General features: G+C 47.6%; 1 protein-coding gene across 1 annotated transcript in view; it reads left to right on the forward strand.

Annotated features, from left to right (window-relative positions):
• The window catches only part of LOC146808472 (transient receptor potential cation channel subfamily M member 2-like), a 2,315,843-nt gene that overhangs the window by 2,194,885 nt on the left and 92,961 nt on the right, over positions 1–27,997 (forward strand). The gene's annotated exons all lie outside the window — the stretch shown is intronic.

A 27,997-nucleotide genomic window follows, 5' to 3' on the forward strand; every position in this document is an offset into this window, starting at 1 on the left:
TGTTGCGTGAGAAAACCCACTGCACCGCCCATGGAACGCTTCTTTGACTCAGAGTAAGGCAAAGCACTGACTTGCGCTACTTTGTATATGAGGCCATGAAGAGCCACTGAGGGTTGCCTTACATTGCCTCACAGATATGATTTACAGGCTTACGCTACCGGAGCATAAAAAAAGTGACGCTCCAGTGGCGCAGGCGTCTTGTAAATGAGGCCCTGAACCTACAACATATGGGTTTCTATACTTTACCTCTCTCAGTTTATTCCTCTCCTTTGGTAATGAAGGCCAATTAAACCTTTCTTTGCCCTCCCATTGTACTACCTTTAGGTCCTCCACTTCCCTAGTTGTCCTGCCAGCCTGTTCGCTGATTAGATGACTGCTATTGTGTCTCCTAACCTTCACTACAGTAAACACAATCTTAACAGAGTAATTTAAAAAGCAAACTTTTACCTCCTTTCATAATTCTATTGTACCCCCAGGAACACCTTCCAAAGACGGGGTTATGTTACCCTACCATCAGTCCTCCACTTTCTTTTACTACTTTCACATACTGCACCACCTTCTATTAGTATTATCTGATGTATCAGAAGCCTGAAGAAGGACACATGCAGACCATGTTGCCAAATAGAATTTATGCACCTAAAAACAATGTCCTCATACTTGCACCAATTGTTCTGCCTACAGAATCCCACAATCTCCCACATTCTCTTTGTTCCTTGACCTTTTGAGAAGAGCTGACTTCTAAGCCATTCAGTAATTGTGCCTATACAACCTGTAGAAAGCCCCAAACCTACTTAATCTTCTGTAAACCCATCTTTATTTTCTATATCAATTGCATCACTGGCAACTGTTTCAACTCATTCTCACCCGACGAATCAACAAAAAAACCCTTAGGAGAGGAACAGGAGGGCCTTTTCATGGTCAGTCCATGCAGCCTTGGCAACTACTGTGCCTGTCTCCCGCTCTCCCCCTAGCATGAAATGCACCTTGCAGCTTCCCAAAAGTCATCCTTTCTGCATTCATCCAAGACCACCTAACAATCAAGTGATCACTTATCCATATTTTCAATTTTGTCTTCCCTACAAAGTTCCTCTCCCTTCAGTGACACAAATATAAGCAGTTAAAAGTCTTGTCTGCACCTGCCTGATCATTCACAATCCCACTAACATATCCCTTGAGCCTTCATTCCCATTTCTATTCCCAGCCTTGTCCTTCCATTGCTGCACATGTTCTAAAGCAAGGAGCTCGAAAGTCTTTTGCTTCTAGGATGCTCTTTTGACAGCATTACTGGCTGTAATCCCGACTGGACACAGCACCGCTTCTGTAAACCCCAGTTCCACCCCCACCCTTGGCTCCTCTGGCATGTGATGCTCTTTCTGAGTCTCAAACTCACTTCTTCTAATTTCTTACCATCTACCTTCAAATTCAGAATTATATACTACAGTTTTGGATATTTCTTAGATTTGCATGCTTGAATCTTTAACTGTCGCAGAGATGGGTGCCCCATGGTAACTTTGCAAAAGCAGTACCAAGCACTGCTTGCCTGCTAGACCTTTGAACAATGCCACTTTAGTAACACAATCACCATCTCATTGGGAAACACCTAAACCTCAACCAATGAAGTGAGAGGGCCCTTACCCTCACTGTTCCCAGAGGCCATCTCACCTCAGATTGGTACTACATCTCATGTGGAAAGGTATTCTAAGACTTTTGATGTATATTTCAGATAAGTCCTACAATTACTTAAGAAATACTGCTTTTTGACCTATACATTTGTGGTTTGTGATACGCTTCTCCTCTAGCATCTCTGGAATAGGCAAATTAATTGAATGTAGCAGCAGACTGATCCTCTAAAAAGAGCTTGTTTAAGGCATGTGACTTCTGTTGGGAAATGAGGGTGTTCTCTCATGACAGAACATACATCTATTTCCTTTACCAGATCATTTACCAAAGGACTGCAACATATTCCAAAGGACTACAAAATGTGCAGAACCTTTTAATCAAAGGCCCTCAGTACAAAAGTTCAAGATGGTTGAAACCCCTCCTCATGGTATTAATTAGGCTCGTCATTTAACCCTCAAAGGAGAAAAGGGCACAAAGAAGGCATATAGAGACATGTAAGTCTGAGCATCTTTAAAATAGCTGGAGGAAACAAATTGAGAAACATCCAAGAAAAATCCTTTAACTAATCTGTGAGACCTTCTTACCCATCACCAGAGAGTAGGCAGAAGAAAAAATAAAGTTCACCAGATATGCCTCCACCATTTCTCTTAAGATGAGGAAGACAAAATCAGAGACCTCTGTCTATTGACAGCCATCTATAGCCAGACACAACACTATCAATGTAGTCCCCATTAACACCCTTGAAGACTAGACCAGATAAAAGGTTTACTGTTGAAGTTGCTGTTGATGAGTCCCTCTACGATACCACTGCTAGTGCCGTCAACAAGAGACCCAACTAAGAGAAAACTGCAGTCATTACATATCTCGCTAGAGCATGCATTACCTAGTAAAATACCACCAGTGCCACCAACATGATTGTTGGAGAAAGAAGCCAAAGAGGAGGAGGAGTCGTCACATCCAGAGGATCCCTATCCAGCAGTTTACAGTCCTTGCCATGTAAAGGTACAATACCAGGACACAGAGAAAAAGTAAGGATTTTCATTGCATGGAAAATACAAACTCATTTGTATCAACCAAACTTCCCAAAATACTTGGTCCAAGACTGGCCTGAGGAACACGCTTACTACGATCGTAAATATGTTCCATATGAGATGCAATGCAACTAATTCCATAAACTGCCCATGTTGCAGGTGCCTGTAGATATACTCAAGGTCCTCGAGCTTATGAAGAAAGGCTAATATACTTGTTTTATATCCAAACCAGGTCAACCATCGTCTGCTCAGTAGTCCCAGCCCATGAACTTCCAGGAACCACAAAAACAACATGAATGGCATACTATAACTTCTGATTGAGCTGAGCCTACCATGCCAGTGCCTCAAACACCTGCATTTCAGGTCCAGCATTTCTCCAATATCCTTTAAAACCACCTATGATGATGAATAATGTTCAGACATAGAAGAAGGCGAACTCCTAGAGGCTCAAGGGCAAAGGGCAATGGCAGAGATAATTCTAAATTACCAACAGCTAAACCGCCAACACCTCCATCAGTATACTCTCCACCAGACAATATCTACAGGTTCCACACCCTTGTTGAAAGGGAATCAAAAAGATTTGCATGTCCATTGACATCCAAAGAAATGGACTGCTTTTATATTACTTCAGGGACCTATCTAAAAGAGCAGTCAAAGCTATTCCTATTTTAGACCAAAGGCAAGAGGGTATAACATTTATGCAAACTACAGCAACAGTAGTCACAGTTGTCCCAATAGTGGATTAGAACTATAAGGTGCCAGACAACACACCATCCTGTCTTGTAGGACATCCTAAAGGAGACTCAGTAATCATGCCAGCATCACTCAGGAGATCTAGAAACCCCAGAACACAGTGCAAGGTTCCATCAGACAGAGAAGGATGTAAGATGGATGCCTTTGAAAAAAAGGTGCCTGGTCGACCCGTAGACCAATGCTGCGCTCTGTAGTGATGGCACCGGACACCAGTGGTAAACCGGAACAGATGTTTATTGTGATAAATCTGTTTCTTTAGAGCAACGCTGCTAGACACCAACTGACTCTCACAGTACATTGAGGCACGAACATTCTGAACAGTGAACAAAGGACTGGATGCAGCCTAGTCCAAAAAGGTACAAGTCACATCACTACACACACCCCTCCCTTCACCCGGGAAAAGAAAAGAGGGGAGAAGAGAAGAGGAATGAGGAGGGAAGCTGGGTAGTAGACAAAGGGAAATCAGGTAAGTACATGGTCAGCCAAATAACTAGGCGGTCTGCGGTCGCGGCATGGGCGAGAGGACTCAATCCTCAAGGATGGTGCAGTGGATGGTGCAGAGGTACCCTGTAGAGAGTTGTTTACATTACCAGAGTTGGGCCCCCTACCACCATCACTCCCTCCTCTCCCTCCATTAGTGTCAACACCCACATCACTCAAAAGCCAAAACTCGTTAGGACATGTATCAGAATTTTTAACTTTACTCCCTTCTGATTTTTTTTGTAGTCTCCCTTCCTTTGCGGTACAATGCGACCTTGCGCTTGTTCCATTTGTTGCCATTCTCAACAACTACATAGTTCTGAAATACTTGCTTTACCGTGAATAGCCCCCAAAACTTTGACAGGCCACGTACTGTCCTACCATGTCTGATTTTAACTAAGTCACCCACACAGATACCTGATGTGTGATCGTTGAAGCCATTATCTCGCTCCACAGGTGAACTGGGCGACATGAGCCAAGCTGGTACAAGCTTTGTTCCTGCTTTCCGCCCACGCATTTTCTCGAAAGGGGAGACCCCTGTTACGCTGTGCACAATTGTACGATGCGTCCACACCATTTCGTTCACCATGCCACTCACGTTCTTTTGGCTCTGTACTGCCATGGAAATGGTACCTTTGACCAGGCGATTAGCCCGCTCGACCATACCATTAGCATGTGGGTTGTACAAAATAGTGCGGTGGTGTATGATGCCGCACTTGTCCAGGACATTTCTTATTTCTTTTGAAACCAATTGAGTCCCATTATCAGTGACAAGGACACGAGGAAGTCCTTCCTTCTGAAAGACCATCTTAAGTTTCTCTATTGTACTTTCGGTTGTGACTTTAGACGTGCACTGTACAATGAGCCATTTTGAGTGTACATCCACTATAACTAAGGCATTCTTCATGTGCTCCTCTACACCATGCATAGGACCAATGATAAACAGACAAACAGTATTCCAAGCAGATCCGGGATCTTCAATATGGCCAACAATTGCCTTGGGACCAGTCTTGAGCCTCTTTTCGCTCTGGACACACACCTCGCACTTAACCACCCATTCATTGATCTCTTCATCCATACAGGGCCACCAGAATTTTTCCCTGACGCGTTTCTTTGTTAAAGTCTGGTCACCACCTTGGTTCTTAGACTTCACCCTGGTTCTGACCCATTTGTCTGCCTTCTTTCCCAATTCTTGGGGAGAGGTCAGATCAGAGTCCACCAGGTACTGGTGTGAAAGCAGGTTTTGACAATTATTAAGGATCTGCTCCCTCATAATCAAATTGTACAATCCTATAAAGCTATGCACTTTGCTGCCATGTATCCAACCTTCCAGTGCGTTGGTAGCACAATCCACAAAGTCTACCCAGTCTTGATTCTGTGCCTTTTGGGTGTCTCTGAACTTTAACCTGTACTGGTCAGTGGTTAGGCCAAACCCATCTATCAGTGCACTCTTCAAGACTTTATAATTGTCAGCATCCTCTTCTATTACAGTGAGGAGCTTATCTCTACCTTTGTCTGCAAAGGAGAGCCACAAGATTGCTACTCACTGCTCATGGGGGACCATCTGTACTTTACAGAACCTTTCCAGTGCAGTTATCCATTTGTGGATGTCATCCCCACTCTGGTGGGAGGGACACTCTTGCTTAGGTTTCTATGGTCATAAGACCTTTCCCTAACACTAGGGATGTTGCTGCCACCATGGGACTCTAGTCCCAACTTTTTTCTAGCTCTCAAGAGCTCTAGGGGTTCCCTGTCTAATGCTAACTGCTCTTTTCTGATCCTCAATTGAGCTTCCTCATACTTGAGCAGTCTGTCCCTTCTATCATGATAGGATTCTCTCCTGTGAGAGGATACAGAGGTCCCATAGATGAGTCAGAGTGAACAGACCCCTCTGAAGGGGTTCTAGACCTTCTAGGCCCACCTTCACCTCTCCCAGGAAGAACAAAGTGACTCTTCTTGGTCACTCTCTTCATTATCCTGAGGGGTTGCATTTTCCAGGTTAGGGTCATTGTCACCATCCTGGTCAGCATTAGAGGTTAGATTAGGCATATTGCTACCCCTTGCCCTTCCCCGCCTACTGCCCCACCCACTCTGCCTGTGCCCTCAGACCCTAAGGGTCTTCTAAGATCATCTAACAGTAGTACCTCTATGAGGCGTTGGGTGTTTGCACTTCTGCCTATCTTCAATTGCCTAACAGAGCACAATGTTCTCAATTCCAAGAATGGGAGATTGTCATATCTGTTAGAACTAAGTCTAGAGACTTCTGGCAGGGACCCACTGGTTCCTGGCCTTGAAGACATCACTAGTGAGGTGTGGTGTATGCACTACCTACTCTAGTGTGGCCTACTAAACTCTCTTGAGTTGTAGAAAGGGTGTGTTAAGCTCTTGACACACAACTCTAAGTTCAGTAGAACTTACTGTATTCTAAGCTTCACTTTTATATGTACCTCAGGTACTTTTAGTGGTTTTCAGATGATTATTCACTGAGATTATCTGGTAAAAAAAATTGCAAGCTTGAATCCAAACCACTGCACACCATTGTGAGAAGTTGGCCTGGTATATGCTCTCCACTAGTTAAAGTGGGCACCTTGCACCAGTCCAATCAGCCCCTTAGAGTTGATAGGTTAAAGACAACTTTTATTGAAAGCTATCCTAGTGGTAGCTATGGAGAGCAGCCTTCAGGCTTAGTCTTGAAGGAATGTTAAGCAGCTTGTTTTACCAGTCTAGAATCTCTTGAATGACCAAATGAAAAGAGCCCACACCAGGTATATATATAAAATATATGTATTTATCTTAACACACACCTAGCCATGGGCGTAGTGCTCCGCTAAGCCCGCAGAGTGCGCATAGTGTTGCCTACTTCGCGGTCCACGAAGTAGGCCACAGCAGAGTGGAGTTGCCCGCCTCCCTCCCGCCCTCTTTTAAATGCCCTTACAATTTTTAAAAGCGTTTTAAAAGTAATTAAAATGATGACTTTCCTGAGCTGCAGCGTCCCGGGGCTCCCTCTTTCTGGTTTATTGCCTACTTCTTCCTCACAAATGCACATGCGCGGGTGCCCACGCATGCGCATTTGTGAGGAAGTAGGTGATAAGCCAGGAAGAGGGAGCCCCGGGACCCCGCAGCTCAGGTAAGTCATTTTAATTACTTTTAAAACACTTTTAAAGATTGTAAGGGCATTTAAAAGAGGGCGGGAGGGAGGCGGGCGGCGCATAGTGGGGCTAAGCGGACTGTGCGAGTGTGCGTAGATTCCCCCCCACTCCGTGATGCTCCACGTAGCACCACTACGCCCAGGGCTACACACACCCCCTAGTCTCTTTATGAGGCTAGGAGTCGAAGTACACAAGTAACAAGTCAAATAGCACAGTAAATCAGCACAATATACAATAGGCCCCAGGGGGGACATGAACCATATACTAAAATAGTGGTATAAGAAACCCGACTTTGATAGACACAAGGCCTAGAGCCTGTAGAAGTGCTTGGATGCAACAGAGGTAAAGAAAAAAGCAGGAGAAGTGATGAAAGAGTCAAGAGAGTTGCAGAAAGAAACAAGAGAGGTGCAGAAAGAGGCAAGAGAGGCGCAGAAATAAGCAACAGTGGTTTGCGCACCATTAGTACAAATTTAACACCCTCATTTAGCAATAAGTAACAGGTAACCATTCCAGCTTTGCAAAGGGCCTTCCACAGCGCTGTAACACTTGTCGCTGCATTTTTGGTAACGTTTGAGCCGTTTGAGCTAGAAGCAAGGTTTTTTTTGGTGAAATCTGCCGATTATGCAGCAGATGATGGATTATGTGGCAAATGCGGAAATTTATAATTAGGTGAAAATTCGTGCAGCTGAACAGTTGCATAATTCCAGCTGCCCTGCTCATACCTCTGACTGAGTCCAAAAGTGCTCCTCAGTGGATCCTTCATTTTTTTGACTCATTGAGTTCATAGTTTAGCTTCTGTGGAAATGAGGAAGACTAAACCTGAGGTTACCACTCCACAACACAGACTACCATACCACATAATTACTCTCCAAAGCACATAATCAGTATCACTGTGAGAAGTTGGCCTGGTATATGCTGTCCACTAATTAAAGTGGGCACCTGTGCCAGTCCAAACAGCTCCTTATGGTGATAGGTTAAAGACAACCTTTATTGAAAGCTATCCGATGGTAGCTATGGACAGCAGCCTTCAGGCTAAGTCTTGGAGGAATGTAAAGCAGCTTGTTTTACCAGTCTATAATCTCTTGGATGACCAAATGAAAGGAGAACCACACCAGGTATACATTTAAAATATATGTATTTAAGATAAAACACACCCCTCTAGTCTCTTTATGAGGCTAGAGTTCGAATTACATAAGTTACAAGTCAGCTATCAACAGTATAGCACAAATACACGTTTGAGCCCTAGGGGCATACCAAACCATATACCAAAATAGTGGTATAAGAACCACAACTGAGCTACACACAAGGCCTAGAGCCTGTAGAAGTGCCTGGACCACAAAGAACCACCCAAGGTAGTGACACAGGGGACCCACGGGGGACGCGTGCAGTGTGAGAACACAGCCGCGAATCGCCGTTAACTTCTATGGGGAAAGTCGCGGTTGGAATTTTAAAGAAAAGGGACACTTCGGAGTGGACTAGGATTAAACCCTCTTAAACTTAAGGGGTTGTAGGGCCAACACCCACGTGAGCACCGTAGTACTCGAGTTACCTCACCCAGGGAAGCCAGGTGCATAGGTGTCTTTTGGTGTCGGAAATCGTCGTCGCCGGTTTTAATGGTGATCTGCTTTAAAGTGCTGCTGCTGCTGAAGAGGAAAGTGTCCGAAGAGATCCAAGCCTGGATCGAGTATGAGAAGAACCTGAAAGCAGAGGGGACAGAGTCTGGGTCACTTGCCAGTGACCAGGAGACCGATGAGCGAATGCCCACCAATGTCGAGTGATTTCAAGGTGAAGAGGTGAAGCTTGACTCTGCAGCCACGAGGACCAGGAGGCGTCAGCGATGATCAGGAGCTGGATTAGAGCTTTCCCATGAAGGATGTCAAGTGCTGTGGTGTCGGTGCCCCGATTAGACCCAACAAGCCTTGGCAAAAGCAACCAATGCAGAAAGTGAAGAAAGGCTTCGGTGTAGACCAACAAAGTCCGAGGGACTCACCACTTGAGAGGGAGTCAGGGCACATCAGGAGCTACCAGGAAAGCCCACAGAAATCAAGAGTTGCCTTCGCAGAGACCCACCAGTCGACGGACCAGGGATCGCAAAGGGGTCACGAGCTGACGCACTTGGTGCTGGCTCACGGAACACTCGTGGAGTGAAGGACAGCAATCTTCGGTGCAAAAGGTGCTCGGGGCTTGGGCTACATGTAACACAAAGTACAGCTTCAAGAGTCGTCGAGAAGCAGTTATACTTGCAGATGTGTCAGGTGACCAGGAGTTCCACGTCACACATGAGGGCAGGGGGTCTCAGCTTTGCTGGGGACTCGGGTCGGCCTCTGGGAAGTCTGGAAATCCTCTTCCTGGGCTGCAGTCACTTCGGAGTCTGGTGGAAGCTTCGAGGATGCAGACTGGCAAATGCTTTGTTAGTACCTGCCAAGCATGGGGAGTCACTCCTTGACCCCAAGGGAGATTCTTCTGTCTTCTAGTCGTGTAGAAAGTCGAAGTTCCAGGATATTCGTTGCAGAGTTTCGTCCAGGTGTAATCTAAAGTCCTAAGGACTGGGGTTCCTACTTTATACCCAAGGAGAGGGTTGGACTAACTCTGGGGACCCTTCTATGGGAGGGTTTGGAAAGAGGGGTGGCTACACCCATTTTCTTTGTCCAGTTTCACGCCAGAACAGGAGCAAATGGCTCCTAAACTGGTTTGAAAGAGGACTGGGGCCTGGCACACCAAATGTGCTCCATGCTCATACATCAAAGCACTCCTGGAGTGCACCCACCCAGTCCTAATAAACTAAAGCCTGTCTGGGAGGTGGTTACACCTCCCTTCGACAGGAAACCTAGTGTCAAGGCCTCCCCTGCCGGAGTTTCGGTCAGCAGCAGGATACCAGACTCGTGTTTGTGGATGCAGCATCCATTTTGTGGTGCCAGGGCTTCAGAAAGTCTCTACCGTGTATACCGGTATGTACATGTCTTCCCCTCTAGAATGGTGGAATCATACTCCCCCACCATTTACCGGTGGGGGGTATCATTCCAAGTAGTTTGACACCAAACACAACATGTTTCCGTGCAGCCATCCCAAAGTTAGCATTTACTGTTTATGTTATAATGCACTTAAGAGTAAATGGTCTTGCTGCACCACATACAGCTCCAGGGAATAGATTCCGAAAGCTGCAGAGGAGCTCTGCTCATGCAGAGGCACTCTCTCACATATAACCAAGCACCCTGCCTTCAGGATTGATAAGGCCTGCCATAGGGGTGACTTATAGGTTTGTATGTGTGTGCTCACGTGTGGTAAGGTAACCTATACCACTGTAAGGGGTGCATGCACCACCTTACTCAGGCTGCAGTAGCAGACCTGTGGTGTCATTTTGGAAGGCTTCCCAGGGGTGGCATAATACATGCTTCAACCCCTGGTAGGCCTCTGGGGTACCTATGCCCTAAGTACATAGTGTACAATATACTAGGGGCTTATAAGGGTACCCCAGAATCCAATCTGAAGTGTACCTAAGGTACTGGAGAAAGCAGATAGGCTGGGCTCCTGATTAGCAGGACCCCAGCCAAACTAAGTAAAAAACCATCAAAACACCAGAAAAAAGTGTGGGCAACCATATAGTCAGATTCCACCTTCCTACAGGCATGTCCATAAAGGAGGCGTGGACATCCACCAAGAAGCTCTCAGCCAGGCGTGTTGTCTGAGTGCTATTAATAACACAATCACTCTGTCCAGCATGTTGGTTAGTACCCGATCTGCAGCGAATGGTGAACTTTGCTGGGTTCCCAATCATCGGCAATAGCTTGGGTGAGGATGATTCAACCTCTTCTGAGGTCATGGGTAGCACTTGCATTACCGAACCCCAAATAGTGAGGGTATATTAGCCCAAAAGGTATGCAGTGTTCACCACCCGCAGTGCAAAGCTGGCAGAAGAGATCGTCCTCTTTCCGAAGGTGTCCAGCCTCTTGGATCCCCTATTCAGTGGAGTGGTAGGAAATGCGCCCGGGTTGACTTAAGAGATGGAGGCCTGGATGACTGACTGAGGTGGAGAGACAGGGTATTCCAGGTCTTTGCTGTGAAGTAGGAGAAGGATCTTCCTACGGCCGTTGTCTTGAAGAGATGTGAGACGGTAGCGAGGGTCAGTTGGGCGGAGCGGATGTCGCTGGAGGGTGCCTGAAATGTGAGGTGGTGGTTAAGGTATGCAGGTCCAGTGTAATGTAGAGCTTTGTAGGTGTATGTGTGAGGAGCTTGAAGGTGGTTCTTTTCTTGACTGGGAGCCAGTGGAAGTGTCTCAGGTGGCCAGTGATGTGGCTGCAGAGGAGGATGTTGAGGATAAGTTTGTCAGAGGCGGTCTGAATGTTCTGTAGTTTCTTGAGGAGTTTCTGGTTAATGCCGGTGTATAGTGCGTTGCCATATTCAATTCTGCTGCTGATGAGTGCGTGGGTGACCATCTTTCTGGACTTGGTGGGGATCCACTTGAAGATCTTTTGGATCAGGCATACCGTGTGGAATGAGGATGATGAGATGGTGTTGATCTAGTGGCTCATGGTGAGCGCGGAGTCCAGGATGATGCCTAGGTTCCTTGCATGGTCTGTGGGTGTTGGGGGGGGGGGTTTCAAGTCCTGAGGGCCACCAGGAGTCATCCCAGGCAGAAGGGTTGGAGCCCATGATGAGGACTTCGGTCTTCTCTGAGTAGAAGACCGAAGTCCTCCTCTCTGAGTCTTCTCTGAGTAGAGCTTGAGGCAGGTATTCTTCATCCAGGTGGAGACAGCCTTCATTGAATGGTGGATGTTGGTCCTGGCAACTGCTGGTTCATTGGTGAGGGAGAGAATCAGCTGAGTGTCATCGACATAGAAGACGATGTTGAGTTCATGGTTCATGATGATGGCTGCAAGCGGGGACATGTAGATGTTGAAGAGAGTGGGTATCAGGGAGAAGCCCTGAGGCAGAGCAGCTGATCTCTGTGGGTTCAATCTGGAACAGTGGAAGTCTGACTCTCTATGTTCGGCTGGTAAGGAAGGAGCGGATCCATTCCAGGGCTTTGGTGCAGATGCCCACCTGTGGAGTCTTGTGCATAGGGTGCGGTGAGAGATGGTATCGTATGGTGGAGAGGTCAAGGAGGATGAGGGTTGCAGTTTCGCCTCAGTCGAGGAGTATGCGGACGTCATCTGTGGCGGCGAAGAGGGCGGTCTCGGTGCTGTGGTTGCTACGGAAGTCAGATTGGGAGAGGTCCAGGATGTGGTTCACTTTGATGAACTCAGGAAGTTGGGCATTTATGGCCTTCTCGATTACCTTGGCTGGGAAGGGGAGAAGAGAGATGGGTTTGAAGTTCTTGAGGTCTGCCGGGCCAGCAGATGATTTCTTCAGCAAGAGGTTGATCTCTGTATGTTTTCAGTCTTCCGGGAAGGTGGTGGAGTTAATGGAGCAGTTGATGGTGCAGCAGAATTCTGGGGCTCTGTTGAAGATGTGGTGCGGGCAGGGGTCTGAGGGTGATCCGGAGTGGATCTTGAAGGTGTTGTCAGTAGTGAGGGGAGTCCAGCTGAGGAGGGTATGCTAGCATCTTGTGTCGTTGGGTGCGGTGGTTGCGGGTGGGGTGGGAAGGTTCTGGGTATTGATGCTGTCAAAGCTGTCCTATACCTCCTTAATCTTGCAGTGGAAGAAGTTGCTCGAGTTGTTGCAGAGTTCTCAGGAGAGTGAGACATCTGGTGTCTCTGTTCTTTGACCATGGCAAAGAGTTCTTTACTGTTGAGAGCATTGGCGTTGATCTTTTCTTGTTGGACCAGCAGCCTCAGAGTCAGTCTCACCGAAATCCTGGATAGAGGTTGAAACATCTGAATCATGGCCCAAAAGTCCTGGACTTGTTGTTCATGAGGATAGTCCAGAAACTATTCTGTATCCAGAACAGCTCAGATGAAGGGGAACATCTGAGTGAGAGTCAGGTGTGACTTCTGCATGTTAATTGGGAACCCGAGTGAATGCAGGAGATCCGCAGCAGTCTGGCAGTGAGAGACGACTAACTGGGGGGAGCCCGCAATCAACAAATAAATGTTGAGGCATGGGAAGACTGGAGACAACTTCCGCAGGTGTGCTGCAACCACTGCCATTACCTTAGTGAACGCCCGAGGGTCACTGGTGAGGCCAAAAGGGAGCATAGCAAGTTGAAAATGCTTGTGACCTACTCTGAACTGCAGGTAATACCTGTGGGTTGGAAGGGCAGGGATATGGAAATAGGCGTCATGCAAGTCCAGCGCTACCATCCAGTCTCCTGGATGCCGGGCGGACTGAATCTGAGCCAGAGTGAGCATCTTGAATGTCTCCTTCTTCATGGAGATGAGGAGACGCAGGTCTAAAGTAGGCCAAACACCTCCGTCCTTTTTGGTCTCCAGAAAGTAATGGGAGTAGCAACCATGATCTATTTCTGATGCCAGCACCCTCTTGATGGCTTCTTTGGCCAAAAGAGCCTGCACTTCCTTATGATACAGGGAAAGGTGGTCCTCTGTCAGCTGGTCCTCTGTCAGAAGGTGGCATGGGTGGTGGGATTTCCAATAATGGAATGAAATAACGCTGCTGAACAACTTGGAGTACCCACTTGTCTGATGTTATGGACTGCCAGCGGGGCAGGTAGTGTCAGATCCTGCAGCCCACGGGATACCTGTGGTGGTAAGAGAAAAAACTGAAGGAGTTATGAGGCTGCGATTGCAGGGAGGAGTAGACTGCATTGACCTCTGGCTGATTATCCAAGAAGGTTTGTGGGAGTCGCATCTGTGGCCACAAAAGGACTGGGGAGCCTGTTGGACTTGGTTGCTCAGTGGGAACGGATGAGGCTGTTGCCTCTGCTGTAGCCATAGAAGTGGTGAAAGGCAGACAGGTGCTAGTGCAGGGCCAAGGAGAATCCTACTCACCATGCAGTGGCCATGCTGTCTTTAAAGTGCTCAAGCACTGAATCCACTTGTCACCAAAAAGGCATGTAAAGGGCATGTCCATAAGAGAGGCCTGGACATCACCTGGAAAGTCAGTAGATTGCAGCAAGGTGTGATGTCTGAGTGCCATTAACAACACATCACTCTGTCTAGTAATTTGTTCGTATCCAATCTGCAGCGAATGGTGAACTTTGCTGCATCCCTGCTATCGGTAATAGCCTGAGCCAGGATGGTTCGGGCCTCTTCCGAGATTATGGGCAGCACCTACGTTACTGAATCCCTAGCTGTGTGGGTATATTGGCCCAAAAGGCACGCAGAGTTCATCAACCGCAGTGCTAGTCTGGCAGAAGTAAACATCCTTTTTTCAAAGGTGTCCATCATCTTGGATTCCCTATCCAGTGGAGTGGTCGGGAACACGCCTGGATTGACTTTAGAGATGGAGGCCTAAATGTCTAGGCTCTCCAGGGTAAGTTGCTGGGTGAGGGTGATGGTGGCAGGCAATTGTCCTGTGCACAGGAGCCCTTTTGCAGATCGTTTACAGTTCCATCTATAGAGATGGAGGCCTAGACCACCAAACGATTAGCAGTTGTGACTGACGAACCACAGTTGGGTCAGTGGCTGACCCCTCTCCCTTCCTCACCCAGACCTGACTCTGGTGGCAGATGCATCACTCCCGGGTTGAAACGGCCATCTGGGAGAGATGAAGATCAGAGGACTCTGGTGTCCAGTGGAGTCTCAGCTCCACATCAACCTGTTGGAGTTGAGAGTAATTCACCTGGCATTGAAAGCCTTTCTTCCTTCTGTCAAGGAAAGGCTCGTTCAGGTGTTCACAGATAACACCACCGCCATGTGGTATTGCAAAAGGCACGGTGGGTTAGGATGTGGACCCTGTGTCAAGGTGTCAAGGAGCCCTGCATCTCTGGATATTGCGGGAATGTAAGACCATTTCCTTATTGGTTCAACATCGGACGGGCTCTCTGGACGCCAGAGTGAACTAACTCAGCTGTAGATGCCTAGTGGATCATGAATGGCATCTCCATCCGGAAGTGGGGCAAGGTCTCTTCAGAGATTAGGGAAAGCCTTGGTTAGAGTTATTTGCCACTGCCAAGAATGTGCAATTTCAGGACTTCTGCATGCTGGATTTTCCATGGCAACTCTCGATCTGAAACCCATTTTGTCTCGAGTGGAACTCACTTCTCCTTTATGCCTTTCCACCATTACCACTCATTCCCAGGGTTCTCAAGAAGAGCAGGACTGACTGGGCACAAGTTCGCTTGTGGCTCTGGATAAGGCAAGGAGTGTATGAAATACAGAACTCCAGAGGATGAGCAACAGTCCTGCAATCAGGCTGCCCTCTCAAGAAGATCTTCTGTTGCAGCATCAGAGCAGGGTCCTTCACCCAAACCTGCAGACACTCTGCCATCACATATCGAGAATGAGTTGTGGTAACTGACAGTTTTTGACCTCCCTCTAGAAGACTGATGTCATTCTGGCAGTCAGGCATCCCTCAACCAAGACAGTAGACTCCTGGGACAATTTTGTGGCTTGGTGTGCGTCCAAAAAGGTTGACCCTCTTTCTGCACCCTTGCCAGAACTTTTGTTGTTTTTACTTTCATTGGCCCGGGAAGGTTTTGCCCTAGGCATTGTTAAGGGATAACCTTAGGCCAAATCGGTCGCCGATCAGCCCTCCGTGTTTAAGTCACCTGTTGTGACCGACAAACCTTGCACCTTGCACTTTGTCCTCGGGCCCTTGTCCCAGCACGCAGCACTTTTGACCGGTCCCTGCCGGCCAGTGAGGTGGGGCGCAGGAATGCCATAAAGCCTACGAGGAAGTCACGCAGCGTGAGAGACCGACAAACCTTGCACTTTGTCCTCGGGCCCTTGACTCAGCACGCAGCACTTTTCACTGGGTCCCTGCCGGGCCAGTGATTAGTGGCGCAGGAACGCCATAAAGCCTACGAGGAGGTCACACAGTGCGGGATGCATGCAGGACGTGCCCGGGCACGTTTTAGCCCGTCATAGACCGGACGAGGCCAGGCCGGACCATATCTCTGATATTTGCTCCTGGGATTACAGCCCTCAGGCCGGACCATATCTCTGATATTTGCTCCTGGGATTACAGCCCTCAGGCCGGACCATATCTCTGATATTTGCTCCTGGGATTACAGCCCTCAGGCCGGACCATATCTCTGATATTTGCTCCTGGGATTACAGCCCTCAAGGGTGAGTTCTCCATGTTTGTTGCACGTTACGGAGCGCTATCCAGCCCACACTTTAAACCGAACCCAATTGAACATCAAAACCAGGATTTGAACAGTATATAAAGTGTGTCGGGCAAAACGGCATATACAGGGATTGAGTAGGAGCACTATAACCTTCCTCGTGATTGACCCGGGGACTATTTATAATTTGTGTAGTGTTACTGGGACTATCTTTTAATTTGTGTAGTGCTACTGGGACTATTATCTTGGTGATTACCTAACCATTCGATAGCTAGATTCTCAGTGGGGACAACAATTGAATATTATAATCACCTGGAGGTAAAGTCTAAGAGTGTGAGATGGGTAAAGGAAAAGCTGAGAGTTCGCTAAAGGCGGGAGGGGATTCTCAACATTCATTAATGAAGTATCTCTCGGGGGTAATGGAAGCCATAGAAAATACATTCAGTGGAGGAAACGTTAATCCGAGGTAATAAGGTGAGAGAGGGACTTCTGGGATCCCTAAATTTAGAGCACTCAGCCCCACGCCCTACACACCAAGACATTACAAAAAATTCAAATAATACAACTAACAGGAATGGGTGTGTGCAGGACGTCTCAGATCATATCTATGTTTCCGATCAGTACCGTGAGACACTACCACTGTCAAAGCGTCCTAGGAAACCAGAGCAGCAGTCAATGAAACACCCATTCTCAGGACTAATGCTCCATGAAGAAAACAAAGGAAAACAAACAACCAGTCTAAATCTGATAATGGGAGAAAAGGATCTTCATCACTAACAAATCATAAAAATAGTTATGTTGCTAAGTCTCAAAATAGATGGTCTGCAAAAAATAATCACTGATGCCTTAATGAATTTAACAATTAGGGCGATAACTATTGAAGACATATTGAGGAAACGCTTAGTAGAACCTCTCGGCACCACTGCGACCGATACCCCTAATCTGGCTCTAGGTTCAGGTAATGACCCCCAAGGCTGTCCACTTCTCCAAGGAGGTCTGTCATCACGAGCCACATAACAAGAAAGGGCCACTAAAGGTGTATAATAACAATCAAACAGCCATGTCCGAAATTCTTCTAACACTAATGTAACAAGAAAAGAGACGTGCATACTAAAACAGGGGTATCTGCTGTCCAGATAATGGGTTTAACTCGCTAATCTGTTTTTTCCACCATACAAACTCAGACACAGAGGGAATCAGGCTGGACCTCCCCCTGCAGCCACACCCTATACCGTAGTCCGGGCCAATGTCCCTAGTTTACCAAGGCAGGCGAACAAAACTTAGGACTCACTGAGAAATAAGGCCCTCTTTTGGCTCAGTGCCAAAACCGGGCTAACAGAGGCCCTATTCGGAGAATTTAAGATGACAAGAAGAGTAGGGTGGGTTGGACGAGGTGATTAAACACTTCCAGGTGATTGCATAATCCTGACATTTAGAATGCCCCAGTTGACACACGAGATCCTTACTAGACTTGGCAACGAATATACCATGGACATTAATGTAATGACTCTTGGTTATCTCTATCCTCCATCTAAAAGTATGCAGACGAACAGTCGTCTGAGAGGCTCTCGTGGCACTTTACCATACATATATGGCATTACCATGCAGAACCAATTCGATGTATTGCCTACTCTAGAGGACATCGATTGACTTGATAAATCAGGCAATAGTGGAGACCCAACCAAGGTTGAGGCGATGCACAATATTACCAGTAATCCTGTGGAATCTCCTCCCATTGAATTAAATACTACTAACGACACAAACATTCTAGTTTCCTGCCAACATCCAAGGTCACCTACAGAACACCATTTCAGTACAGTAACTTACACACGTAGCATTAAGATTAGTAAACATGGTCAAGGGAGGACATCATCAAGTAAAGTATTATTTTGGAATGTGGCAGGCCTGAAAGCAAAACATTCTAACCCCTCATGGTTAGATTTTGTAGACGTTTTTAATTTTTTGTGTTTACGGGAAACTTGGGTAGATGGTACGGTGCACATAAACGGTTATAAAACATTTCACACCCCGGCTGTATCTTCTACCCATGGGAGGAAGAAGGGAGGCCTATGTATATATGTTTCTCATAGGGTGAATGTCGAGATATTAGACCTTACGTTCTCAGACACTTACTATCAGGTACTGAAATCGCATATTGGCAACATGCATTGCACCGTCCTTTTGAATTTCTATAATAATATACCGAAAGATCAGGCCGAGGTGGTTTTGAGAAATCCACAGAAGGAAATGCATATTATGCAGATGGAGACAAATAAGGATATCTGTGTGATTTGTAGGCGGACTTTAAAATCCTGCATTGTGCTATCACGCTGATAGTGGTACATGTGATCTGATGCCTGATGATGGGGTAGATTCATCCCATTTCTCTCACTCATCGTTTGGGGACCAGCTAAATACAATCAAGTATGATTCAGATTTGGGTTTTGCTAATTAATTATGTTTGCCTAAAGTACTATATAGTTGTACTTTCAATGGACGAGTTATGTGCTCTATTATTGATTATGTATTGGTACGAAATAGACACACAAGCAGAAAACACAACTTCACAACCCACTCTGTTGCCTACAGCAATCACTTTCCTATAAGCATTACCATAGATTTTCCATCTAACGTGCTAAACTTAAGAGGTCACTCAGAACAGTTTGTACAGGATATAGCCCTAAATAAACGCAATGGTAATTCAATTAGGTGGTCCAGAATGGATCCACCAGTATTTACTAAGACACTTGCTAACAACTGTAGGTCTGATTTTGCAGTTTGTCCCGATGAGACTGCTGCAGAGTCTGACATCTTTAATTCCTTTATGAATGTATCATCTGCGATAAAGAAGAATCTACTAGTAGAAGTAAAAAATCTCACACTAACAAGATGGGCTGGTTCGACACAAATTGTTCCAAAGCCCATATGACACTTAGATATGCACTACATAAATCTGCTAGAGACCAGCACGAAATTAAGGTGGCCAGAAAGGCATATAGAAGTGCCTTTAAAGATCGCAAGGAGGCCATAAAATCAGAAACATGGCGGGCCCTTCTAGAAGCCTCTGAACTTAGAGATAACAATGGTTTCTGGAAAGCTGTGAATGCTCCCTTCCGGTCCTCTAAAAATCAACCTTAAATTTGGATATCCATTGGCGAGGATTAATGGGTGACTCATTTCTCTAAACTGTATATTGATAGTGCTTCTATGTCATCGCTGGTAACCGTAGGCCATGTCCCAGTCAGCTAATCTTTTTCCAATCAAGATTGATTTTACTGTGGAGCAGTTACTCATGCTATTGAAGCGAGCGCAGGAGGTAAAGCCCCTGGCCCTTATGGCGTGCCAGTGGATTTATATAAATCTAATCCCTTACTTTCGGGCCCATTATTAACTTCGTTTTTAAAAGTCTGTTGTAAACAGGGTTTCATCCCTTCCTGGTCAGAATAAATTCTGGTCCCCATTTTTAAAAAGGGAGATCGTAATGATCCTATATGTAACAGACCAATCTCACTTTTAGATTCATTTGTAAAAGTGGCTGCCGAACTATATTAAATAGACTACAGACGTGGACTGAGGACATGGGTGCAATTACAAAACTGCAATATGCATTCCGTCAAGGATTGGGCACTATTGAACAAGGCCTAAATGTAAATATAATTTGGGGGAAATATACGCAAGCCAAACGTGGGAACCTCTTCTTGGCATTTGTCGATCTCAGCTCGGCATTTGACTGTGTTAGTCATTGTAAACTCTGGAACATTTTAGAAGCCATGGGTGTGGAAACCCAACTTGGAAAGTTTCTGATGCAGGTATATCAAGATGCAAAGGGCAGTGTCCGATATGGAGACTCTGGAGAGTGTAGCCATACATTTAGAGTAAAGACGGGGTAAGGCAGGGGTGCGTGCTTGTCCCCTTTCTTTGTACTTTATATATAAACGGGCTGGGACCAGTATCAGTTAGTGAATCCCAGGACTTTCCACTCATTGGCAATCGTCTACTTCCAGCATTAATATACGCAGACGAAGCCATTTTACTGTCCCGTACACAGATAGGATTGCAGAGAGTAGTTTCTAGCTTCATAACCTTTATGTCGAATTTAGATCTTCATATAAATACCACTAAAACATTTGTTATGAAGTGTGGTAACAACAGAGTAAAATGCTGAGACATTTTTATTAATGACGAGAGGGTTGAATTTACCAACTGCTTTTCATATTTGGGAATTCCTTTTGAAAAAAGGGGCTCCTGGTCAAAGGCCATACTATCTAGAAAATTGTTATTGGCAAAAGCGACGGCAGCATTGGTGAAGAAAACTGGGCAAATGACCCATTGCTGAACTGATCAAGATCTATAAAGCAAAATGTGTCTCAACCGCCATGTATGGAGCTGGAATCTGGGGTTATGCCGACCCACAACCCATACAGTTGGTTGAGAACGCTTTCTTGAGATATATGTAGGAAGGTGGAATCTGACTATATGGTTGCCCCCACTTTTTCCTGGTGTTTTGCTGGTTTATGACTTAGTTGGACTGGGATCCTGCTAATAAGGACCCCAGCCTAGCTGCTTCCTCTCTAAAATGGTTTCCATGTACCTTAGGTACATATCTAATTCGATTCTGGAGTGCCTTATAAGCCCCTAGTATATGATATACTATGTACCTAGGGCATAGGTATCTCAGAGGCCTACCAGGGGCTGAAGCATGTATTATGCCACCCCTGGGAAGCACTCCAAAATGGCACCACAGGTCTGCTACTGCAGCCTGGGTAAGGGTGTGCGTGCACCCCTTATTGTGGTATAGGCTACCTATATCACTATCATTGCACACACATATAAAACCTATAAGTCACTCCTATGGCAGGCCTTAACAATACTGAAGGCAGAGTGCTTGGTTTTTATGTGAGAGGGTGCCCCTGCATGAGCAGAGCCACTCTGCAGCGTTCGGAGTACCTCCTCTGATGCGGTTTGTGGTGCAGCCTGACCATATACTCTTAAGTGCATTCTAACCTCGCTGTAAATGCTAACTTTGGGATGGCTGCACGGAAACATGTTGTGTTTGGTGTCAAACGCTTTGGAATACCACCCCCCGCCCTCCCCCGCCAGTTCTGGCGGCGGGGGTAGCATTCCACCCTTCTAGAGGGAGAGACATGTTCACACTGGTCTAACCCGGTAGGACTTTCCTGAGCCCTGGCATCACAAAATGGATGCTTCTGCCACAGACACGGGTCTGGCCTCCTGCAGCTGACCGAAACTCCAGCAGGGGAGGCCTAGACAATAGGTTTCTTGTCCCAGGGAGGTGTAACCACCTCCCCAGACAGGCAAATGTGTATTGGGACTGGGCGGGAGCACTCTCTGGTGCTTTGAAGTCCTGTACTGGGGGCACACTTGGCGTCCCTGTGCATAGTCCAGTTCAAACCGGTTGCAGGGGCTACCTGCCCCTGCTCTGGCGTGAAACTGGACAAAGGAAATGGGTGTAACCACCCCTCTTTCCAAACCCTCCCATAGGTGGGTCCCTAGAGTATGTCCAACCCCCAAACTTAGTATAAGTATGGGAACCCAGTCCTTGCGACTTTAGATTACCCTGGACGAAACTCTGCAACATATATCCTGGACCTTCGACGTTCTACTTTGACTAGAAGACTGATGAAATCTCCCTTGGGGTCAAGGAGTGACTCCCGTGCTTGGCAGGCACCAAAGAAGCAACTGACCGGTCTGCATCGCTGAAGCTCCCACCGGATGCCGTAGTCTTTGCAACACCAGAGGTGGATTTCCAGACTTCCCCGAAGCTACCCTGAGTCCACAGTAAAGCTGGGGCCCGTGGCTATCGTGGGTGACTGTAGCGATCACCCGAGGGGCAACCGCTAGGCAGGTTCCATTCAGACGCAAACAGGTTCCTAATCCAGGAAGCTGGTGGAAGAAAGGCCCGGGATACTACATGTCCCAGAATGCCGCGGGCCGTCCCAAAATGAGGCAAGGACAATCCCTGTATATAAGCACCTCCTCCTCAAGAGGAAGGTGCTTGACAATCAAAGACCGAGAGGAAATGGCGAATGGTGCTCCCCGCCGGATTCCAGCGGGAAGCATTTGCAGCGTCTCTCCAGTCGTCGAAGCCGAACCGAGCAAACAGCGAAGCGACCTTCCGTGAGAAGAGCAACGCGGAGGAATCAGGTATTCGCAGGAAGTGCCGGCGCGCGGCCTTCTCTGTCTCCCTCCACCAAGGTGGTGAACCACTTTCACAAGAAACTCAGGGGTTATGGGAGAGACCTTGGACATTAAAAGTAACTCCCATCGTGCAATTGAAAATCCACGCAATAGTCAGCGCGTACCTTTTCTTTCGCTACACACGGATTGCCGGTTCCGCTTTCCGCCTAGATATACTTTGATTCAGGCGAAGCTGAACCGTTGCAGCTTTCCGGAGTATAGCGAAGCGGTGATGAAACCGCTTCTTAGTTACCTGAGAGCTGTTGATCCAAATCCACGTTTAAACCACCAGTATTCTTAAAGGAACAGTACCCGTTCTCAGGAAACAAATCCTATTTTGTTTAATTAACATTGTACAGGACTCCGCACCTTGGCATTGGTAAGGTTCTTGTGTGACATTACGTGTGGAAGTGGCTGTAAGTCCCCACACTTCATCAGGCATTATCTGCCAGGAGACAACAGACACTCATATCTAGGCACTCTACCAGTGTCACTGACGGAACAACATCCTGGTTGCAGGGAAATCCTGGTGAGTGGTGCGGGCAAGATAGAGAGAATAACAACGGGAAAAGTATTCACAGAGCAGTTCGGATAACTCCTATTTCTTGTTGTCTTTTTGTTCCCTCCTCCAGTGCATCCCAACCGAAAGAAGCCCCTAGTCATCTAGACCAGACCAGGGAGAACATCTCACCTGCAACAACCTTTGTTGTTTTGTCCCTTCCCCATTTCCCCCGGGCGCCTCCTCACTCAGCAGGGTGTCTTCCTTCTGTGGGAGAGGGCGGTTCGCACAGCTACTATCGTTCCTGCTGAGTACCAGACGAAGGTTAGTGGCAGTGATATAATTCGGGTCACTAGTCTAACCCTGACAGATTGTCAAGCCAAAGTTTGCCGCTCAGCCCGGACGATGGATACCAATGTGGTGTTGGCCTCGCTGTTGGAGAGCCTTACCGCTCTGCAGCAGGAAGTTCAAACATCTCGCTTAGAAAACCAGAATCTGCAAAGGGAGATGGGCACGTTGCGCAGAGAGGTTACAGGCCTCACCCGTAGGGGACCGGGGGGGTATATTAGGGAAGCTACCCTGCCCCCTCCGGTTCGTACCACACCAGCCCCGTCTCCTGGTGCCCAAGGGTGTGGGTTCTTTGCCACTGCTACACCCCCTTCACAGACAACGGATGTTGTCCCTACGGTCCATGTAATACAGAACACCGGCATTCCCCTGGCACCCCCAGAACGATTTTATGGGGAACCAAAGAAGTTTGAAACCTTCCTGAACCAGTGCCAACTTCATTTCCTCTGTAAGCCAGCTGTGTTTCAAGATGACACCGCCAAAACGGCCTTCATGATGTCCTATATGGGTGGCAACGCAGCCAGCTGGACCATCCCACTCATGGAACGGAATGATCCCGTTTTACATCGGTTTGTGGACTTCTGCACGGAGATGAGGAAGCTCTTCGACAGAAAGTCACACATGATGACCCTGGACCGGGAGCTGCTCACGCTGCGGCAGGGATCCCTTGATCTGTTGTCCTACATCATGTCTTTCAACCGTCTGGTAGTAGAGACGGACTGGCCCCCGGAAAAAAGAACCACGTTATTTTACCAAGGACTTCGTGGGGAACTAAAAGACGTCCTGGCCCAAGTAGTCCAGCTACCCCAGACTTGCGAAGAATTAATCGATTTAACGGTCCAGCTCGACCATCGCCTCCAGGAGCGAAAAGGGGATAGGAGCAGAGGGGACACCCGCTTCATCACCACTCGTCCACGGAGCTCCAACGAGGAACATCCCAAAGCCACCAACGGTCCTGAACCTATGCAGATAGGGGGACTCCGGGGGCCCCTTACCCAAGATGAAAAGGGGAAAAGAAGGAAAATGAAACTATGTTTGTACTGTGGAAAGGGAGGGCATTTCATCCGAGAATGTAGAGCCCGGACGCCGATCCCAGGAAGAACCACCCTCCCGCGGGTACAAGCCCTCCTGCGGCAAGAAGAATCGGCGGAAAACTAACCTGCCTGAATCAGAAAGGGGTCCTTGGTTTGGGCAAACAAAAAACAGCGATCTCAACAGTACTGGCTGACACCCTCCAAACCGCTGTGGCTCATATGAGCGTAAGGGTGACTCTTATGGTTTCAGCCAAAGAACCGATGGAAGTAGACGCCTTGCTAGATTCCGGGGCGACAGGTAACTACATCGACAAGCAATTCGCCTTTCAGATAGGAGTGGACAGGGAAAAGAATGCTGCACCCGAACACGTGATGGCTGTCGATGGCAACGCCCTCTCCTCAGGCCCTGTGAAGTACCGCACTATACCTCTCCTGATGAAGTGTGGTCGGGAACACCACGAGTATATCCAATTTGATATCATCGACGCACCCCAATTCCGGCTCAATCTAGGCATGCCGTGGCTGACATTACACGATCCGGTGGTCTGTTGGGCGGCACGCACGGTCACCTTGAGTTCTCACTACTGCAGGTCGTATTGCACTCAGGAAAAGACTCATCAAAAGAACGAAGAGCGAGCTGCCTCTATACACCTGGCGTCAGCCTGCATACAACCTCCACAAAGTCGTGCCACCATCCTGCCCGAGTGTTATCACGACTACCAATCTCTGTTTGATAAGCAGAAAGCAACCCAGCTACAACCCCATCAAATGTATGATTGTTGCATCGAACTAGTACCAGGAGCAAACATACCCTGCAGCAGGGTGTATGCATTGACGGAGTCGGAAACACTTTACCTAAAGAACTACCTTGAGGAGAACCTGGCTTCCGGGTTTATTACACACTCATCGTCCCCTGCCTCGTCCCCTCTTTTCTTCATTCCGAAGAAAGACTGTGAGGAATTACGCGCATGTATCGACTACCGTGCCATCAACAGAATAACCGTGAAAAATCGATATCTCTTGCCACTCATTCCGGTGCTTCTAGACCAGTTGAAAGGGGCTCGATACTTCACCAAACTCGACCTCAGAGGAGCCTATCACCTGGTGCGAGTAAAGAAGGGAGACGAGTGGAAGACCGCGTTCCGGACGAAGTTCGGTCTCTTTGAGTACAGGGTGATGCCTTTTGGACTATGCAACGCCCCAGCGGCCTTTCAGTTTTTTATGGATGAGGTATTACGGGGCTACCTGGACAGCTTTTGTATAGTCTACATTGACGATATTTTAATTTATTCGCCAACGCTCCAGGAACACGTGGATCAAGTGAAGGCAGTCCTAGACCGACTGAAGCAACATTCTTTATATGCCAAGTTGGAGAAGTGTCTCTTTCATGCCCAAGAAGTGACATTTCTGGGTTACGTCATCAACGCCCAGGGGTTTCAGATGGACACCAGTAAGGTCGAAGCGATTACAAATTGGGAAACTCCGCAAAACGTGAAGTCTGTACAAAGCTTTCTTGGCTTCGCCAATTACTACCGGTAGTTCATACACTCCTTCTCGAAGATAATTCATCCCATCTCCAGCCTACTCCGAAAAAACACCCCTTTTGTATGGGATCCAGAGGCCTCCCGCTCTTTCCAACTATTGAAGAACAAATTCACCCAGGCTCCAATTCTGCGCCATCCAGACCCTGAGCTCCCTTTTATCTTGGAAGCAGACGCATCATCCTATGCAGTGGGAGGAGTGTTGTTTCAACGACACCCAGAGACAGTACAATTACACCCAATAGCCTACTATTCAAAGAAACTCACTCCATGTGAAGTGAACTACACTATTACAGACAAGGAATTGCTAGCCATAAAGAGCTTGCGAAGAGTGGCGACAATATCTGTTGGGTGCACTTCATACAGTGGAAATTTACACCGACCACCTTAATTTGTTGTTTCTAAAGACAGCTTAAGCCTTGACACCCCGGCAATTACGGTGCACACTGTTCTTCTCGGACTATGACTTCGTTATAAAATACAGGCCAGGACCACAAAACAGGAAGGCAGATGCCCTTTCCCGTAGAGGAGACCCAGAGGCCCAAAAACCAGAAGAAGAGGCGGAGCCGCCCTTAATTTTGTCGGAAGCAGCCTTCCCTGAACAGACCATCGCGCTTATAACCTCCCAGGATTTTCTTGAGGATTTACGCGTGTCGGTAGCCGACGGTGACATCCAGGCCTGGGTGAAAGAGGAGCCTGAACATAGATCGCTAGTTAGGGACTTGGCGTACCATTAACATGCCTTGTACATCCCGGATAAGACATTACAACAACGAGTACTAGCCTGGGCCCATGACTCCACACTGGGTGGACATACAGGGATCTATAAGACCATAGCCTGTGTGGAAAGATCCTTCTGGTGGCCATTACTGAGGAAAGACATCAAAACCTATATAGGGACCTGTGCAATGTGTGCACAGGGGAAAGCTAGTCACACCAAACCTTCGGGTCTGCTACGAAACCTCCCCATCCCTCCACGACCCTGGCATACAATCTCAATGGATTTCATAGTGGACATGCCCCCCTGTGACGGGAACACCGTGGTGCTGGTGATAGTAGACCACCTGACGAAGATGGGGCACTTCATAGCACTGGCACACCTACCTACATCAGCCGAATTAGCCAGAGTGTTCCTCCAATATGTGGTGAGAGCTCACGGAATCCCCAATGCACTGATCACAGACCGAGGCACACAATTCACGTCCCGTTTTTGGAACGCCCTCTGTAAGACAATGAGCATCGAGGCCAGGCTTTCCTCCAGTTATCATCCTCAAACGGATGGAAAAACGGAGCGCCTCAACCAGACCCTGGAACAGTATCTTCAATGTTTCACCTTACAAAACACTCTGAACTGGTCTACCTTGTAATGGATGGCCGAATTCGCCTACAACAACGCTACGCATACAACGCTGGGGTGTTCTCCTTTCTTCTGTAGTTATGACTACCATCCTAATATGCTCCCTTTTGAATGGCCCACCACCTCGAGACTGCCCAGTATCCACCAACATCATGCCCATCACCGGGCGGTGTTGATTGAGGCCAAACTACAACTTAAGGCGGCTCAAAAAAACGTAGTGCGGACGAACGAAGAACGCCTGAACCCGGGTATCAAGTGGGGGACAAGGTATGGTTATCCACAAGAAATTTGAATCTGAAAGGAATAACCAAGTTGAAACCCAAGTACGTAGGCCCGTATGCCATCGAAGGAATCATCAATCCCGTTGCTATGAGACTATCACTACCTAGTTCTTGGCACATTCACCCTGTTTTTCATGTTTCCCTGCTCCGGCCATGCCCTCTAACAATGAGACTCCCCGATAAGCCACTCCCCGTAGAGATAGACGGGCAGGAGGAATACGAGGTTAGTGAGCTCCTGGACTCCAGGTTGGTCAGAGGGCGGGTACAATACTTGGTAGATTGGAAAGGGTTCGGAGTGGAAGATAGAACTTGGGAACCTGTAGGTAACCTCCGTTGTCCTGAACTGGTGGAACGGTTTCATGCCGCTCACCCTGGAAAACCAGGACGCCCGCCGTGTCGACGGTCCTTGAGAGGGGGTACTGTAGCGATCACCCGAGGGGCAACCGCTAGGCAGGTTCCATTCAGACACAAACAGGTTCCTAATCCAGGAGCTGGTGGAAGAAAGGCCCGGGATACTACATGTCCCAGAATGCCGCGGGCCGTCCCAAAATGAGGCTAGGACAACCCCTGTATATAAGCACC

The sequence above is a fragment of the Triturus cristatus genome, chromosome 8 (assembly GCF_964204655.1).
Source record: "Triturus cristatus chromosome 8, aTriCri1.1, whole genome shotgun sequence".
NCBI classification, from domain to species: domain Eukaryota; kingdom Metazoa; phylum Chordata; class Amphibia; order Caudata; family Salamandridae; genus Triturus; species Triturus cristatus.